The 20,601-nt window shown below is 45.4% G+C and overlaps 1 pseudogene; it reads right to left on the reverse strand.

Annotated features, from left to right (window-relative positions):
- Positions 1 to 17,518: 17,518 nt before the first annotated feature.
- LOC103634213 (uncharacterized) lies at positions 17,519 to 18,955 on the reverse strand (annotated as a pseudogene).
- Positions 18,956 to 20,601: the final 1,646 nt, after the last annotated feature.

Genomic DNA, 20,601 nt, shown 5'->3' on the forward strand with positions numbered 1-20,601 from the left:
AACAAATCATCGGGTTTGGTTGAAGTCTCTAGCGACGTTGTATTTGATGAGACTAATGGCTCTCCAAGAGAGCAAGTTGTTTATCTTGATGATGTAGATGAAGAAGATGTTCCGACGGCCGAAATACGTACCATGGCGATTGGTGATGTACGAACACAGGAACAAAAGGAGCAAGATCAACCTACTTCCTCAACAATGGTGCATTCCCCAACTCAAGACGATGAACAGGTTCATCAAGAAGAGGCGTGTGATCAAGGGGGAGCACAAGATGTTCATGTGATAGAGGAAGAAGTGCAACCGGCACCTCCAACCCAAGTTCGAGCGACGATTCAAAGGAATCATTCCGTCGACCAAATATTGGGTGACATAAGCAAGGGAGTAACTACTCGTTCTAGATTAGTTAATTTTTGTGAGCATTACTCCTTTGTCTCTTCTATTGAGCCTTTCAGGGTAGAAGAGGCCTTGCTAGATCCGGACTGGGTGTTGGCCATGCAAGAGGAGCTCAACAACTTCAAGAGAAATGAAGTTTGGACACTGGTGCCTCGTCCCAAGCAAAACATTGTGGGAACCAAGTGGGTGTTCCGCAATAAACAAGACGAGCACGGGGTGGTGACAAGGAACAAGGCACGACTTGTGGCAAAAGGTTATGCCCAAGTCGCAGGTTTGGACTTTGAGGAGACTTTTGCTCCTGTGGCTAGGCAAGAGTCAATTCGCATATTGTTAGCCTATGTGTCAGCGTTTCGGACCCGGGGGGTCCCTGGACCGACGAGTGAATTGTCGCCGCGTGCCCCAGCCCAGATGGGTCGGCGCGAGACGGAGCGCGAAGGGGGGAAGAAGCCGGAGGGAGACAGGCGTGAGAGGTGAAATCCCGCGGCCTTCGTGTTTGTCCCGCGCCCAGGTCGGGTGCGCTTGCAGTAGGGGGTTACAAGCGTCCACGCGGGAGGGAGCGAGCGGCCTCACGCGAGCGCCGTCCCGTCCTTCCCCGCGCGGCCAACCCTCTGTAAGAGGGCCCTAGACCTTCCTTTTATAGGCGTAAGGAAAGGATCCAGGTGTACAATGGGGGGTGTAGCAGTGTGCTAATGTGTCTAGCGTAGGAGAGCTAGCGCCCTAAGTACATGCCATCGTGGCAGCCGGAGAGGTTTTGGCACCCGGTTCGTGTGGTGTCGTGGCCGTCGGAGGAGCGCTGGAGCCTGGCGGAAGGACAGCTGTCGGGGCCGTCGAGTCCTTGCTGACGTCCTCTTGCTTCCGTAAGGGGGCTGAGAGCTGCCGTCGTCATAGAGCGTGCGGGGCGCCATCATTACTTGTTTGGCGGGGCGAGCCAGATGGGACGCCGGTCTTGTTCCCCGTAGCCTGAGTCAGCTTGGGGTAGGGTAATGATGGCGCCTCCTGTGACGTGGTCGGTCCGAGCCCTAGGTTGGGCGAGGTGGAGGCTCCTCCGAGGTCGAGGTCGAGGTCGAGTCTGTCTTCCGAGGCCGAAGTCGAGTCGGAGCCCCTGGGTCAGGCGAGGCAGAGACCGTCGGCTGAGGCCAGGGCTGAGTCCGAGCCCTGGGGTCGGGCGAAGCGGAGTTCGTCGTCTTCTGGGGCTGAGCCCGAGTCTGAGCCCTGGGGTCGGGCGAAGCGGAGTTCGTCGTCTTCCGGGGCTGTGCCCGAGTCCGAGCCCTGGGGTCGGGTGAAGCGGAGTTCGTCGTCTTCCGGGGCTGAGCCCGAGTCTGAGCCCTGGGGTCGGGCGAAGCGGAGTTCGTCGTCTTCCGGGGCTGAGCCCGAGTCCGAGCCGTGGGGTCGGGCGAAGCGGAGTTCGTCGTCTTCCGGGGCTGAGCCCGAGTCCGAGCCCTGGGGTCGAGCGAAGTGGAGTTCGTCGTCTTCCGGGGCTGAGCCCGAGTCCGAGCCCTAGGGTCAGGCGAAGCGGAGTTCGTCGTCTTCCGGGGCTGAGCCCGAGTCCGAGCCCTGGGGTCGGGCGAAGCGGAGTTTCCTATGGCGCCTGGGGCCGGGCTTGGCTGCTGTCAGCCTCACTCTGTCGTGTGGCACAGCAGTCGGAGCGGCGCAAGCGGCGCTGTCCTCTTGTCAGGCTAGTCAGTGGAGCGGCGAAGTGACTACGGTCACTTCGGCTCTGTCAACTGGAGGACGCGCGTCAGGATAAAGGTGTCAGGCCACCTTTGCATTAAATGCCCCTGCGATTTGGTCGGTTGGCGTGGCGATTTGGCCAAGGTTGCTTCTTGGTGAAGACTGGGCCTCGGGCGAGCCGAAGGTATGTCCGTTGTTGGAGGGGGTCCTCGGGCGAGACGTAAACCCTCCAGGGTCGGCTGCCCTTGCCCGAGGCTGGGCTCGGGCGAGGCGCGATCGCGTCCCTTGAATAGACCGATCCTTGACTTAATCGCACCCATCAGGCCTTTGCAGCTTTGTGCTGATGGGGGTTACCAACTGAGATTTAGGAGCCTTGAGGGTACCCCTAATTATGGTCCCCGACACTATGCTACTCACCATTCTTTCAGGTTGTTCCAAATGGATGTGAAGAGCGCTTTCCTCAACGGGCCAATCAAGGAGGAGGTGTACGTGGAGCAACCCCCTGGCTTTGAGGATGAACGGTACCCCGACCACGTGTGTAAGCTCTCTAAGGCGCTCTATGGACTTAAGCAAGCCCCAAGAGCCTTAGAGACTTTTTAATTGCTAATGGTTTCAAGGTTGGGAAAGCCGATCCAACTCTTTTTACTAAGACTTGTGATGGTGATCTTTTTGTGTGCCAAATTTATGTCGATGACATAATATTTGGTTCTACTAACCAAAAGTCTTGTGAAGAGTTTAGCAGGGTGATGACTCAAAAGTTCGAGATGTCAATGATGGGCGAGTTAAGCTACTTCCTTGGATTCCAAGTGAAGCAACTCAAGGATGGCACCTTCATCTCCCAAACAAAGTACACACAAGACTTGATCAAGCGGTTTGGGATGAAGGACGCCAAGCCCGCAAAGACTCCAATGGGAACCGACGGACACACCGACCTCAACAAAGGAGGTAAGTCCGTTGATCAAAAGGCATATCGGTCTATGATAGGGTCCTTACTTTATTTATGTGCTAGTAGACTGGATATTATGCTTAGTGTATGCATGTGTGCTAGATTTCAATCCGATCCAAGGGAGTGTCACTTAGTGGCCGTGAAGCGAATTCTTAGATATTTAGTCGCTACGCCTTGCTTCGGGATCTGGTATCCAAAGGGGTCTACCTTTGACTTAATTGGATATTCAGACTCTGACTATGCTGGATGTAAGGTCGATAGGAAGAGTACATCGGGGACGTGCCAATTCTTAGGAAGGTCCCTGGTGTCATGGAGTTCTAAGAAACAAACTTCCGTTGCCCTATCCACCGCTGAGGTCGAGTACGTTACCGCAGGACAGTGTTGCGCGCAACTACTTTGGATGAGGCAAACCCTCTGGGACTTTGGCTACAATCTGAGCAAAGTCCCACTCCTATGTGATAATGAGAGTGCTATACGCATGGCGGACAACCCCGTTGAGCACAGCCGCACAAAGCACATTGACATCTGGCATCACTTTTTGAGAGACCACCAGCAAAAGGGAGATATCGAAGTGTTTTATGTTAGCACCGAGAACCAGCTAGCCGATATCTTTACCAAGCCTTTAGATGAGTCGACCTTTTGCAGGCTGCGTAGTGAGCTAAATGTCTTAGATTCGCGGAACTTGGATTGATTTATAGCATATATGTGTTTTATGCTTTTGATCATGTTCCTTAATGCATTTTGTTTATTTATGGTGCTCAAGTTGTACAAGCACTCCCCGGACCTCAAAAGTTCATGTGTGAGTGATGCACATATTTAGGGGGAGATGTGCTACAACTTGACCCTTTGGGACTAACCATGTGCTTGAGTTTGCTTGATTTAGTCTCAAAGGTGAATTGAAAGGGAAAAGGTGGACTTGGAACATACAAGACTTCCACTGCACTCCAATGAGAGAGTAACTTACTCCAAGTTCATCTCCATGCTCTCATTGCCTTTTTACTCTTAATTGAAGACCTTGGTGAGGCAATGGGGTTCAAGGGCCAAAAGTGATCCCGTTTTGGTGCTTTATGCCAAAGGGGGAGAAATTAAGGGCCAAAGCAATAAATGGATCATCTACCACTTGAGAATTTTGAAAATAGTAGAATAGAGCTTTTGGTTTGACAAAACTCTCTTATTGTCTCTTTTGTCAAAAGTTGGTCTCTTGTGGGAAGGGAAGAATGGTTGATTATGGGAAATAGGGGGAGTTTTTGAAATCTTTGATCAATTTCTCTTGGAATACCTTTCTCTATGTCTCAACAAGTGTGTTTGACTTAGAGATAGGAAATTGAGTTTGATTTGCAAAAACAAACCAAGTGGTGGCAAAGAATGATCCAAATATGCCAAATTTGAATCAAAACAAATTTGAGTTTTCATTTGCATTGATGTTGCACTTCTTTTAGTTGCTTTTTATTGTGTTGGCATAAATCACCAAAAAGGGGGAGATTGAAAGGGAAATGTGCCCTTGGGCCATTTCTAAGTATTTTGGTGATTAAGTGTCCAACACAAGTGCTTAAGTGTTAAATTGTGCCAAGGACTCAAGAAGTGCAAATCAAGATTAAAGGTATGTTTCTAGACTTAGTACATTGTTTTGAAGACTAATGTATTGTGTCTAAGTGTTAGAAACAGGAGAAACAATTTTGGAGAAGTTGGCTGTGAACAGCCAAAAGGCTGCTCGGTCTGGGTGCACCGGACTGTCCGGTGGTGCACCGGGCAGTGTCCGGTGCGCCAGGCTGGCGTCTGTCAACTGGCTGCTCTCGGGATTTCGTCGGCGGCATACGACTATAAATCACCGGACTGTCCGGTGAGCCAACAGTCGGCCGCGTAATCCGCGCGCGACGCGTGGCAGAGCCAACGGTCAGAAGGGTGCATCGGACTGTCCGGTGTGCACCGGACAGTGTCCGGTGAGCCAACGGCTCTGAATCTCCAATGGTCGGCTTCGCCAAAGAAGGAAAGAAATCCGCACCGGACAGTGTCCGGTGGTGCACTGGACTATCCGGTGCGCCAAGCGACAGAAGGCAGGAATTGCCTTCCTGGAATGCTCTCAACGGCTCCTAGCTGCCTTGGGACTATAAAAGGGACCCCTAGGCGCATGGAGGAGTACACCAAGCATTCTCTAAGCATTCCTAAGCACCAAGACTTCAATTCCACGCATTCGACTCTTTGTGATAGCAACTTGAGCTCCATTTGAGTAGAGAACTCTTTGAGTTGTGTTGAGAGCTCGTGTTGTGGCTTGTGTGCGTATTGTTGCTCTGATTTTGTGTCTTGTGTGCATTGCTCATCCCTCCCTTACTCCGTGCTTCTTTGTGAACATCAAAGTGTAAGGGCGAGAGGCTCCAAGTTGTGGAGATTCCTCGCAAGCGGGATATAGTAAAGTGAAAGCAAAACGCCGTGGTATTCAAGTGGGTCTTTGGACCGCTTGAAAGGGGTTGAGTGCAACCCTCGTCCGTTGGGACGCCACAACGTGGAGTAGGCAAGTGTTGGACTTGGCCGAACCACGGGATAAACCATTGTGCCATCTCTGTGTTGATATTCTTGTGGTTATCGTGTTGTGCAAGAACTCCTCTCTAGCCACTTGGCCTTATTGTGCTAACTCTTAACCAAGTTTTGTGGATTAAGTTTCAAGTTTTTACAGGATCACCTATTCACCCCCCCCCCCTCTAGGTGCTCTCAACGGCCTAGACCACTCACGAACTCATCACAACATCCTTCATGTGCCTCGTCTTGACGGTACCTATTCTTGACCTGGGGGATGTGAGTACAGCAAGTGTGAGCTCACATACGTTCATCGCTCAACAAGTTGTGGGGAATAATGTGCATAAACTCACCAAAGGTGGGAGCTCATGTGAAGTGTAAGGCTTACCAAAGGAGATGGTTAAAGCTGAGCATTGCTTTTAAAGTTAGTCAAAATTTTATTAGCAGTTACTAAGTATAAGTGGATACCAACCTAAATAAATAAGAGATCAAATTAATGATAACATTGACAATGCAATGTGTATGATAGATTAAGTTTAGTTCCATAAGTTAATAATGCGAGAGTCCTGAGTCGCTCTTGACCGTGAGCACGACTGATATACCAGTTTTACACCCTGCAGAGGTTGCACCCTTTACCCACAAGTCGTGTTACCCATTTGCCACGGGGTTGTACGGACCCCATACACCTCTACCGAGGAAGCGAGGCAGAGTAGCACTCTGAGGCCTTTACAAAGTTCCATTAGCTTAAGAAAACCCGCTACAGTTCTGAGAAGGGCAATATAGGAATCCCTCGTCCGAAAAGCCATCATAGCATGATCGACCCAAGAACCTCCCTACACGCAGCTCCTCTACCGCCCTTGCCCCTTTCGGGTAAGGTAGTCCTCCACTAGCTTTCCTAGTTAGTCAGCCAAGGGCGTCCCATTCCACCCTTGTGGTAGCACAGATATCTCAAGTTAAGCTCCATGTTCCAATTAACACAATGATCTTGTCATGAACAATTATTAAAACAACAGCATAAATAAAACATGATCATAATTCAAATGTAATATTAATCACAAAACCAAGTAGAGCAATAGCACATACTACCCAAAAGTTCAGTGGTAAACAAGGTATGAGATAAACAAATCTAGGGAAACCTATTAGGTCTCATCAAATTAACCTGAGCATGTCACAATGATTAACCGAAACATTATTAGGTAAAGAAGAATCATCAAGGGCACAACTTGCCTTAGACTCGAGATTCCTAGGTACCAACTTGGTCTTCAGATGCTCGTGATCTCACCGCTATTCGTAGCAATACAAACAAACATAGTATAGGCAAAATTATCATCACCCCAAACATAAGAACAAACTATGTCAGAATATTCTACGTATCGTAACGAGATCCTAGGTTCGAGAACCACTAAATTCGGAGTTACAGTTATAAAGTTATGATTTTCCGAAGGTTTAAGTGTCTACTATAAAACAAATGAGGTACAAGATTTTAACCATAGGTTTTGTGGTAATACAAGGTTACTAAATGATAGACAATAGTAATATGAGTCTAATGCAACTGGAATGGATCAAAAAGGAGTTACGATGAATTAATTATGAGTTAAACAAGATTCTAGAATTATTTCTATATAGAAAATCAATTTTGAATCATTTATTACGAATAAACCAAGACCAAGGACTGCGGCCATAATTCTATATAGGTTCAGGGTCTTTATTGCAAATATTAGGGCCTCCATGTAATTAGTTTGCACTTCATGTGGACGGCATGTTTATTCAATAAAACTATGAGGTCTCTTTTGTAAAATGGCTGAGCCGAAAGGGTATCGACAGACCCAATTCGTTGGATCGCCCCAACGGCTCCTATTAGATCTAAACCAGTACTCACTGGATGCCGCTGGATCAAGATCCAATGATCTAGGGTTTAAAACGCCTCGATCTAATCTGGTGTGCACAATCTCGATCCAAGGGCTAAGATTTCCCACTGAACCGGTACATTATGGATCTAATCTAGATCATGCATTAGTCGATCAACGACCAAAAGTGTTCTCCCTCACCTCCGATGAAAAGCGCGGCGAAGCAGAGCTCACGCGGCTGCGCTCTCGCGGGAGAGAGGCGATCCAGCGACCTAGTGCGCCAAATCCTATGGCAAGCGGTGCTACGTGATGCAAAGGTGAAGGCGAACGGGTTGGGTGGGTTTCTTACCGGAATCAGAGACAGCGATCACCCTGCTCGCGGCGTGAGGCAGATCCATGGAGTTTCAATTGCTCCGATGAGTAATTCAGTCCGAGCACCTCATGATTTTCCCCCCGAATACCTCGCATACGGCTCGCCACATGGCGAACACCCCAAACCAACCCCCCCGAGACCCAAGGACGATGGAGCCAGATCTCAGGTGCGGCGACGCTCTACTACTCTCGGTTCGTTCGGCGACCAGTGATTTTCGCTTTGCTCGCACGCGGTGGCAATGTCACTTAGCGGGCGCGAGGTCGATGGATGAGGGGCGGTCGCGGAGGCTATCATCTATAGGCCCGAAGCCCCCGTGGATAGGCTCCAATATCCCGAGGTCTACGGATTATGTTGCACGCCGCTGTGCCGCGGACTCGGAGAAGGAGACGACCCCCGACAACCCGGGTCCACACGGTGTCACGACGCGTGCCCAGAGCAGATGTGATGGGAGCGGCCCCTCACGGATGAGCCCCACATGTCTGTGAAAGCGCAAGAGCGCGCCGAGGGGCTGACGACGCAGGCCCACCTATCGGCGTCGATTTCACGGGAATGGGCCGCGCGGTGGAGAAACGTTACTGGGCCGTCGGCAAGGTTTGGGTCCAAGAATCCGTTTTCCTTTTCTTTCTTTTTTTCCTTTTCCATTTTCTTTTCTATTTCCAATTTGAAATTCTCAAACCAAATTCAAATTCCTGTTTTAAATTTAGTTTTTCCAATTTAAATTATATAATCCAAATCCTACTATTTTCAATATTATTATTTATTCTCCTTCCCATTATTTAATTCTAGCGATAAATAACTTTATTACAAATTTCTTTTCTCATTTTATATTTTAATTTATAATTTGAGGTCAAATTTAAGTTATTATTCTTTATTTCAATAAAATGCATCATAACAAATTCATAAGCATGAGATGCCCATTTCTTTATTTATTTATTGGTTACTTGACTAATTTAATATTATTATCTGATTATGAAAAGGAAGGGAACTAATAAGTTTCCAAAGGTTTCAAAAATTCCCAAAACATTATTATAAACATATTTATTTATTTATTTTATTATTTTTTCCTTATACAAAAATTTGGGCTTTACAACAAGCGCCCACACCTTTGGATCAAAGGGTTGATGGATTACCACTGGCCGTCATTGACATAGTAAGGGAGAAAATAACTGGGGGACATTTCGAGATAAACTCGAGGTCAACATGACCTATGGAGACAAGTCACACCAGAAACCCTATAACAGCCGATTTGACTATGGGCAACGACTGCTATGCAAGCAGTCCTTCTTTGCAAGCGTGCAAGCAAACCATCTGGTCCATTAGATCGTGATCCAACCGTAGGTCACATTTAACACTTAAATCCTTCCACCACCAGCTCAATAATCTTTACAAAAAAAACCCTAACAAACCATGGTTGTATCTGTGGTTGGATCACGATCTAATGGACCAGATGGTTTGCTTGCACGCTTGCAAAGAAGGACTGCTTGCATAGCAGTCGTTGCCTTGACTATGATCCATACCAACAGGGGAAAAGGATACCTGAATCTTCAAAATTTTCGGGGGACCAAAACAAAAGCACGAATGGGCACATATACCAGTTCCTAGCACAATTGGGAGAATTGTCCGATAGGGAGGCTTTCCGCGTTCGCTTATTTTCACTATCCCTAACTGGTACTGCTTTTGCATGGTATGCCATTCTGTCACCTAATTCTATCCACTCTTGGGGAGATTTAGAGAAAAAATTCCATGACCATTTCTTCTTCAGAAAGTATGAGTTAAACTGGTAGATTTAGAAGCACTGCGATAGGGGCGAGACAAGTTAGTTAATGATCATATCCGAAGGTTTTGAAACACAAGAAACCGATGTTTCCATATTATTGTCGCACGTAAACAATTGATTGTAACACCCTCAATTTTGGGGTATAAAAATTTCTTTGCTCTACTCTCAAAATTCAGGTGTTACTCTCTCCTTTTCTCCTCTTTTCCTTTTGTTTCTAAATAGTAGAGAGTTATTTTGTATTATATTATATATATAAGCTTTAGCTTTGGTGAGATAAACCTTATGGGTATTATGAAATGTTGCACCATGCTAGACCATCTATTTTTGCATGATGATTGTGTTCTGGTGTGCATCCATTTAAACCCATGAAGCGTGTTTGAATTGAATTTCGAAAGCTACAACTAAATTCAAAATATAGATAAAAAGAAAAATAAAAAAAAAAGCTAAGACCTCCCTGAGTCCCCCTTTTTCCCCTCAGGCCAGCCTTCCCCGTCCTCCCACGCACGGCTCACGTTCCCCCTCTCAGTATGTCCCCGGCTCGGCCCACCTAGCCCTTGTGCGTGTCCGCGACCTACCTTGCATGCACCATGCCTCGGCCCAGCCCTGCACCCGTGGTCCAATGGTTTTAAGTTGTACAGTGATAATTATTATTCGCCTATTTATCCTTCTCTAGGCGACATCAAAATCCTGTTTCCGGACATAGAGAACTTTCAGCTGAGAATATTACTGTCAACCATGCTACATGTTAACACCAAACATTCAGAAGAAAAATGATCGTTTGTATTTCTTTGCACTCTAGTACCAATATAACTAAAACCATGCTTTGTATAAGAAATTCCTCAAAGGTTGTACCAGTCTGTTCAGAATTTGTAATCATATTCAAACAAAAGTCATCTGTAGTAGGAAGCACAGTTTGGTGAACAAAAGAATATGGATGTCTGCCTTGTAGATTGTGTGTCGTGTTCTGAGTCATTTATGCTTGCAACATCAAATCATCAATTAGAATTAAGGAAGAGGTATTGGAACTAACAACGAATCGCGGCGATGTCTCCAGTAGCGGTTGATACTGTTCTTAAAGTACACCGTGGCTAACAGGCGGACATCCTCCCGACAAGCCAACCCCCTCGCCGAGATGATCTCCTGCGAAGCAGCAAACCAGAGAAAATAGGTCGGTATGAATTCAAGCAACCGCCCGCCGGCCCGCCCTATAGATCGGACACCAGGTGGCGAGAAGCCAAGCCCTAGAAGAAACTAGTGAGTGTTGGCCTTAGGAAAGGTTCTATTCAAGACGAAGGCCCCTGCGCCCAAACAGAAAACACAACAGCCATGCGCGACAGTTTGTCCGTATATATACATGACCTCGACTAAATTAATTTAGAAGTTTCTTTAAATTTGCATACGGTAAAATCCATCCTAGCTTGCTCCAGCATAGAAATAAAAGAAAAAAAATTGTGCAGTGCATGCGAGTGGCAAAAGCTGATGGGAATGCCTGAACGGCAGCGTGCCAGCACCAAACGTGTGTCAAGCTGATGATCAAATTCAATTAATCGATCATGATGTGCAAGACTGGTGAAAGTATAGAGTGCATGATTGTTGTTATTTTAGTTGTCTTTTACTATTTATCCACTCAAGAATCACGATACAATGTGACCAACAAAGTTAAAACGTCACATGCTTCCCCTCACTTCAAATACATGGCATTTAAATCAGCAATTTTGTTCATGTGACTATATTTGTTGAATAATTAGACAAATTCCAAATTAAATTCCGAATATAAATCATGACCAAATCAGAAGAACTGAAATAAAAAGCTAAATCAGATGATGCGCACTGATTAGACTTACTGATAGATGGCGCGCGCCGGAATCAGCAGGGTCGACGAGGTCAGAAGATCACGAGCAGTCGCGTGAAGACGCTTCCCAAAAACCTTATTCGCCCTCTCCCGGTGCAGGATCTAGAAGACGAAGGGTTCCGGAGACCTGCTCTCCTGATCGCAGATGCACCTCTGCGGTCGGGACAAAGGGAACTAAAAGGCGGCTCAGCTATGAAGAGAGGCGAAAGCGAAACTGGAATGATTTGGAGGCTGGCTGCCGGGCTCCTTTTATAGGGCCAAGTCCGCGACCCCCGAGCTTATCCGCCCACAAAAATCTCGCGATTAGTTGAGATTTTATAGCGATCGGTTAGGATAAGCGTAACAGCCAAGTAACCAAAAAATCAAACGGCAAAAGGTAGCCGCGCCCCCGCAAGGTGAGGGGCCAGATTTCGGCGGACCATTCACGCGCATGTCGTGCGCCCGCGCCCTTCGCCCCGCCCCGCCCCGCCCAGGCCAGGCCCGGCCCGGCCCGGCCCGGCGAGGCGAGCGAGGCGAGCGAGCGCGCGCGCGTGTTCTCCACACTCTCTCCTCTCATCCATGACTTGGTGAGTGAGTGTGGCTTCCATATTTAAGCTAGCTCTACTCCACTAGAACTAGCAATATGGTGCTATTGGTTCCACCAATTCCCTAGCCATCCACTTGTATGGGCTTTTGAGATTTTCCTGGGATTTATTAGAATTTCTTAACTGGGCCAAGCCCATAAATCCTAACAATCCCCCACCAGATATCAAATGCACATCTGCAGTTTTCGCCACTGTTCACTACTGTTTAATATACTAGTTTTTCAGCAGAGACCGTTAAGTTGAACTTCCGCCTAGAACTCCAAGCTACACCAACCCACAACTTGGACAATGGACTATGCCTTGAATTGCAAGTTTTGCGTGAATGGGTTTCACTTGAAGTCATGACCAGTACTTGGCTACCAGTAGTCCCCTTCTCGGGTGGAGCATATATGTCGTACTCCAAGGTCTCTTCATGAGTTTACTAGAGATCACCCAAATCTCATAGACTGCGATGTTAGACAATCTAACTCATATAGGTGTGTTCTTTCAAAGAATGTTCTGCAGGACAACATCTTCGCTAATATAAGCCAACAGAACACATTAAGGCACAAAGCCAACCTGCCTTACAGCATTTGAGAGTATTGCATCTTTACTTAGAGAGGGTCAAAGGTTACTCTCCTCAGTTCACCAATGGCTTGTTCTTCCCAGGACCTAATTCACGGGATCTCCGATCACATAGACTGGGTTTCCACCATGGCAACTTTATTCGGGTCTCATACCCATCTCTCTCGATGCGATTTCTATCACATTACGTGGTAGTCCCTTGGTAAAAGGATCTGCCAGATTTTTATCTGTTGAAATATAAGTCACACTTATAACTCCGGAGTTTCTCAGCTTTCTGACAGACTTCAAACGTCTTTTGACATGTCTTGATGACTTTCCATTATCCTTAGAACTCGTCACTTTAGCAATCACTGTCTGATTGTCACAGTTCATAAGGATAGCTGGTATTGGTTTCTCAACCACCGGCAAGTCCATCAAGAGTTCACGCAACCATTCTGCCTCAACGGTTGCTGTGTCAAGTGCAGCTAGCTCGGCTTCCATGGTTGACCTTGTCAAAATGGTCTGCTTGCATGACCTCCATGATACCGCACCTCCACCAATAGTAAAGACATAACCACTGGTGGCATAAAGCTCGTCTGCATCAGATATCCAGTTCGAATCACTATATCCTTCAAGTACTGCATGCTGACCAGAATAGTGAATTCCATAACTCATTGTACCTTGCAGGTAGCGCATAACCCGCTCAAGTGCATGCCAATGATTAGTCCCGGGGTTTGACATGAACCTACTCAATTTGCTCACAGCAAACGAGATATCGGGCCTTGTTGCACCAGCAAGATACATGAGTGAACCGACAATCTGAGAGTATCTCAATTGGTCTAAACCAATTCTCTTGTTCTTTCGCAGTGTCACACTGGGATCATAAGGTGTTGGAGAAGGTTTGCACTCAGAGAAGCCAAATCGCTTCAAAACCTTTTCAACATAGTGAGATTGCGAGAGAGTAATCCCACCATCTGCCTTAATCAGCTTGATGTTTAGAATCACATCAGCTTCTCCCAGATCTTTCATATCAAAACTCTTTGATAGAAAAGACTTGACTTCATTGATCACATCAATGTTTGTGCCAAATATCAATATATCATCAACATATAAGCACAATATAACTCCTTCGCCCCCACCACAGCGATAATATACACACCTGTCTGCCTCATTAATGGCAAAGCCTGCAGACGTTAGAGTTGTGTCAAACTTCTCATGCCACTGCTTTGGTGCTTGCTTCAGACCATACAAAGATTTCAATAACTTGCACACCTTGCTTTCTTGACCCTTTACTACAAATCCATCAGGCTGTTCCATATAGATTTCCTCGTCCAGCTCTCCATTAAGAAAAGCTGCCTTTACATCCATCTGATGAACAAGGAGACCATACGAGACAGCCAAAGAAAGTAGTACTCGAATAGTGGTCATTCTAGCAACAGGTGAGTAAGTATCAAAGAAGTCTTCTCCTTCTTTCTGAGTATAGCCTTTAGCCACAAGCCTAGCCTTGTACTTTTCAATTATACCATCAGGCTTGAGCTTCTTTTTAAACACCCACTTACAACCTACAGGTTTGCATCCATAGGGTCGATCAGTGACTTCCCACGTACCATTTGAAAGAATGGAGTCCATCTCATTATGAACTGCTTCTTTCCAATCATCTGCATCTGGAGATGCAAATGCTTCTGCAATGGTAGTAGGAGTATCGTCCACAAGGTACACAATGAAATCATCACCAAAGGATTTTTCAACCATTTGTCTCTTGCTCCTTTTAGGAGCATCATTGTCATCCTCCTCTAGGACAATTTCATGTGGCTGTTCAAAACTCTCAATAGGTGTACTATGTTCAGGAGTTATATCAGAAGAGTATCTAGAATTGCTATGAATGTCTTTCACTGGAAATATATGTTCAAAGAAAGTAGCATCACGTGATTCCATAATAGTATCAACATACACATCAGGGACTTCAGATTTAACTACTAAAAATCTATATGCTATGCTACACGAAGCATATCCAAGAAAGACACAATCCACTGTCCTTGGACCAAGCTTGCGCTTTTTATTAATTGGTACATTGACTTTCGCCATGCACCCCCAAGTGCGCAAGTATGAAAGTGATGGTTTTCTCCCAACCCACTTCTCATAAGGGGTTTTCTCTTCTTTGCCCATAGGAATTCTATTCAGAACATGACATGAAGTCAGGACTGCCTCCCCCACCATGCTTTAGATAAACCATAAGTGTCCAACATGGCATTCACCAGGTCAGTCAACGTACGGTTTTTCCTTTCAGCAATCTCGTTTGACTCGGGTGAATAGGGAGGAGTCCTCTCATGAATAATGCCATGTTCTGCATAGAAATCATCAAAGACTTTGGGAAAGAACTCGCCACCACGATCTGATCTAAGACGTTTGATCTTTCTCTCTAGTTGGTTTTCAACTTCAGCCTTATAGATTTTAAAGTAGTCTAAAGCCTCATCTTTAGTTTTTAGCAAGTATACATAGCAAAATCTAGACGCATCATCAATAAATGTCATGAAGTATCTCTTACCACCTTTTGTCAACACACCATTCATCTCACAAAGATCAGAATGTATGAGTTCTAGTGGTGCCAGGTGTCTCTCCTCAGCAGCCTTATGAGGCTTTCGAGGTTGCTTCGACTGCACACAACTATGACACTTAGAACCTTTGACTATGGTGATATTCGGAATTAAACTCATGGTTGCAAGCCGAGACATAGAGCCAAAATTAATATGACACAAACGAGAATGCCAAATACTCGCAAGATCATCAACATTAGCACAAATATGGTTCACAGACTTATTATTGAAATCTAACAAAGAAAAGCGGAACAAGCCTCCGCAATCATAGCCTTTACCAATAAATTGTCCAGACTTGGACACAACTAATTTATTGGACTCCAAAACTACCTTGAACCCATCTCTACATAGAAGGGTTCCGCTAACGAGATTCTTGTGTATAGAAGGGACATGATGCATGTTCTTCAGCTGCACGATCTTTCCCGAAGTAAACTTCAGATCCACCGTGCCAGTGCCATGAACAGAAGCATGTGACCCATTCCCCATTAGCACGAAAGAATCCCGGGCGCCCTGATAAGAAGAGAACAAGTTAATGTCAGAACACACATGAACATTAGCACCAGTATCAAGCCACCAGCTAGGTGATTGAAATACTGAGAAGATAAAAGGTAAATTACCATACCCTTTGTCTTCCTCATTGCTAGCGACCACTGTGTTGACATTGCCCTTTTTGCCACGGCGATCCGCTCGATCAGGACAATCCTTGGCAAAATGACCTGCCTCGCCACATGCGAAACATGTCAATTCAACCTTGTTCTTCTTCTTCTTGAAGTTGGTAGTTTTGTTGGGCTTGTTAGATTTTGGCTTTCCTTTGCCCTTGTTGTGGTTCCTCTGAACCATGTTGGCGCTGGAGTGGCCCTCGCCTCCTTTAGATCCCGTGTCCTTAGCCCGAGCTTTCTCCTCAACATCCAGAGACGCTATCAGATTTTCAACTGATATCTCCTGTCTCTTATGTTTCAGATATGTGGCGAAGTTCCTCCATGTAGAAGGCAACTTTGCAATAATGCACCCAGCCACAAATCGGTCAGGAAGGACTATCTTAAGGTGGTCGAGCTCCTTGGCTATACACTGTATTTCATGAGCTTGCTCTACAATAGAGCGATTATCAACCATCTTATAATCATGAAAGCTCTCCATGATATACAGGTCACTGCCAGCATCTGATGCACCATACTTAGTAGTAAGTGCATCCCACAACTCTTTTCCGTCTGTGTACTGAATATTCGCATCAACCAGACGGTCAACAAGGGCGCTAAGAACGGCTCCCGTAAAGATAGTATTGGCATGGTCGTACTCTTTCTCCTGTTCAGGAGTCAGTGGACCCTCAGGTCTGCATTTACTAACATGGAAGACATTCATAGCAGTAAGCCAGAGCGTGGCCTTGACTTGCCATCTCTTATAGTGCATACCATTAAACTTTTCTGGCTTCAGCGCGTCGGCAAAAGCAGCCATAGAAAAACTAGGAAATTGTCTACAATAAGGTTTTTGGATTGTTGAATAATTAGACAAATTCCAAATTAAATTCCGAATATAAATCATGACCAAATCAGAAGAACTGAAATAAAAAGCCAAATCAGATGATGCGCATTGATTAGACTTACACTGATAGATGGCGCGCGCCGGAATCAGCAGGGTCGACGAGGTCAGAAGATCACGAGCAGTCGCGTGAAGACGCTTCCCAAAAACCTTATTCGCCCTCTCCCGGTGCAGGATCTAGAAGACGAAGGGTTCCGGAGACCTGCTCTCCTAATCACAGATGCACCTCTGCGGTCGGGACGAAGGGAACTAAAAGGCGGCTCAGCTATGAAGAGAGACGAAAGCGAAACTGAAATGATTTGGAGACTGGCTGCCGGGCTCCTTTTATAGGGCCGAGTCCGCGACCCCCGAGCTTATCCGCCCACAAAAATCTCGCGATTAGTTGAGATTTTATAGCGATCGGTTAGGATAAGCGTAACAGCCAAGTAACCAAAAAATCAAACGGCAAAAGGTAGCCGCGCCCCCGCAAGGCGAGGGGCCGGATTTCGGCGGACCATTCACGCGCATGTCGTGCGCCTCGCCCTGACCCGGCGAGGCGAGCGAGCGAGCGCGCGTGTGGCTCTCCACACTCTCCTCTCTCATCCATGACTTGATGAGTGAGTGTGGCTTCCATATTTAAGCTAGCTTTACTCCACTAGAACTAGCAATATGGTGCTATTGGTTCCACCAATTCCCTAGTCATCCACTTGTATGGGCTTTTGAGATTTTTCTGGGATTTATTAGAATTTCTTAACTGGGCCAAGCCCATAAATCCTAACAATATCTTCATCAATATTTTTTACACTAAAGTCTGACTAATGCCTTCTAAATAAAAAAATAGCAGGGTCTACCATAAGTAGAAACACACATGCTTGAACAAGAAGAAGCTCGAGTCAACCACGGGCGCCTCATGTTCTAGTCAATCATCATAGCTGAAACATGTTCCCAAGCATCTAAGGCTGTCTCCAGCAACGTTCTCTAAATTTCATCTTCTAAAGGAATATTCTATGTCCTTTACAGTTCTCTCTAAAATATTCCGTCCTCTATATCTTCACCATCTCCAACAGCGTACTCTAAAGTTCATCCTCTATAACATACCAACTATATAAAAAGAATATTTTTGTAGCAAACGGTACTGCTTTTACCCCTGCCGATGTACGGATCGTACGGCTGGCAACTGCTTTTGGACGGTAAAGCTACTGCTAGCACCTGATAGCGGACCAGCAGAAGAACTCCAGAGATAGCGGATGCTCCAGTGCTCCTCTATTTTAGAGTACGCTTTACAGGCTGCTGCTGGACACAAAAAGGATCCTCTAAATCTCTATATTTAGAGTTCAGAACCATATACAGGCCCTTGCTGGAGGCAGCCTAAGGCGAGTTGCTATTTGTCTATACATACCTCACTGGATGTGATGGCTTCTACTACGCCATCAGAATGTTCTCTACGGTGAGTAGTGTAGCAGTGATTTGCTCCCTTGATGACACGCATCATGTGGTTTCGTATAAGCCTTGCAAACTCGTACGCATCTTCTACTGGTATGATCTCGTCAGCTGAACCATGAAATTGTAAATAACCTAGAAATAGAGTTCGATAATAATTAGCATCAATATGGTGTGCTGCTATAAATTGGACGGTCGGTTAGTAATTAGCACGAGGGGAAAATTATGCATAAATAAGCTGATACTGATAACCTGCACTCTTTGCTGATGGAAAAGGCTCGCTCCATGCATATCATTGCTCAGTCGTTCCATCAAACTCTCTTTGGTTACTCAGTACAAAACCTTTCCTAGGTCCCAACAGATAAGCAATTATTAGATGCACATGAAAGGTAAATAAGCTATGGACAGAAGATATTATTTGTGTAGCGTATCGTTCTATTTAGGTCACCTGATTTGCTTGTGACATCGACGTAGCCTTCTTTGTTTATTCTATCCATAACCTCTTTGCCTAGGCACTCCTCAATGCCTTTCTCTCCAAATAATGAAACCGACCAAACAGGTTAACCACCATGGGGACATCCTTGTAGATAGAGGCATATAGAACCACCACGTCTCCACCTGAAGAAAAAGAGATGCAGAGGTAACGACTAAATTTCCAAATGGGTAACAATTTCAGGGTAACACAGGAAATGTTTCTCTATATGTTTGACTTTATGTAATTGTATTGCAAGTTTTGTTCAGAAACTGGACAAACTCTTTTGAACGTTGGGCTTAACATGACATGAATCTGATGGAACACGTAATGGAAAGAATAATTATATCAACCAAACAATGCAAATATTGACCAATAATTGCTGCTACATCGTACTTCTCCTGGCGAAGATACAAGACAACAGGCAACAAAACAGCAGTGGGGAGTTAAATTTAACCTGAACAAAACAGCAGTGGGCACTAGTAGAAAAAGGCTCAAAGCCTGCGGGGACGATATATTTTTACAGACGGATTCGGTTATCCACCGACTGTGTTATTTCTAGTGGCGGTTCCTTAAGAAAACCGCCACTAGAAATCGTATTTCTACTGGCGGTTCCTTAAGAAAACCGCCAGTAGAAATCCATGATTTGTAGTGGCGGTTTTCTTAAGGAACCGCCACTAGAAATCATTTTTATCCTTAATTTTTCGAGTTTTTCAAACGGCCTCGTATGACAAAACCACCAAAATAAAAGTTGTAGATCTCTAAAAGTTATGAAACTTTGTAGTTGACAACTTTTTTATTTGAACTCATTTCGGTTCTCAAAAATTGAATCTAAGTATGTCAAATTTAAAATTCAAATTTTGCAAACTACCTCGGATGAAAAAAGTGTCAAAATAAAAGTTGTAGAACTTCAAAAGTTATTTATCTTTGTAGTTGACAACTTTTTATTTGAATTCGTTTAGGGTCTCAAATAAGCAATTTACACTCAAATGGTTGTAATATGTGGAGAAAACAACTACAAACTAGACACAAGACATGTCATAGACGGAGTGGTAGGGGAGGGTACGCGCGAGGGTGAGGTCGACGGTTCGAATACTAACAACCGCGTAGCGCGCGAAAAATGCCGTGACTTGCGACTTCGTCGGGGTTCGAATACTAACAACCGCGTAGCGCGCGAAAAATGCCGCGACTTGCGACTTCGTCGGGCGGGTGGGGTGGGCTGAGGCCCCCCTAATAAAAATAAATTTTTTAACTATTTTTAAAATATGTTTTATGTTTCCTGGAAACGAACCGCCAGTGCAAATCGATTTTCACTGGCGGTACTCAGTTACCCGCCTGTAAAAATGATGATTTCTACTGGCCCCTAGCACTGGCGGTTACGAAAAACGCCACTATAAATAGGTTTACAACCGCCACTATAGAACTTCTCTGTACTAGTGGGGGATTTAAATATGCTTTGTCATGGATGAGATGATTTTTATTTAACCCTCAACCTGAAACTCTTGCAGAGAGTTAAACTTAACCTGAATAACTCTGAGGCCCCCCTAATAAAAATAAATTTTTAACTATTTTTAAAATATGTTTTATGTTTCCTGGAAACGATTTGCACTGGTGGTTTTATTACGCCGACCGCCAGTGAAAATCGATTTTCACTGGCGGTCCTCAGTTACCCGCCTGTAAAAATGATGATTTCTACTGGCCCCTAGCACTTGCGGTTACGAAAAAACGCCATTATAAATAGGTTTACAACCGCCACTATAGAACTTCTCTGTACTAGTGGGGGATTTAAATATGCTTTGTCATGGATGAGATGATTTTTATTTAACCCTCAACCTGAAACTCTTGCAGAGAGTTAAACTTAACCTGAATAACTCAATTAAATGTGGGGATTTAAACTTAGATTTGAAGAATGCTATTCAGACCATCCACTACAGTAAACGGAACAACGTCCGACGGCCAAAACCGTCGGACATAACGATTAAACCGTCGGAAATAGGTTATCTCCGACGGGAATGACTTATCTCCGACGGCTTTAAGCCGTCGGAGATAATTCGTCGGAAATAGTGCAATGTCCGACGGCAGCCGT

The sequence above is a fragment of the Zea mays genome, chromosome 7, assembly GCF_902167145.1.
Source record: "Zea mays cultivar B73 chromosome 7, Zm-B73-REFERENCE-NAM-5.0, whole genome shotgun sequence".
Lineage (NCBI taxonomy): Eukaryota > Viridiplantae > Streptophyta > Magnoliopsida > Poales > Poaceae > Zea > Zea mays.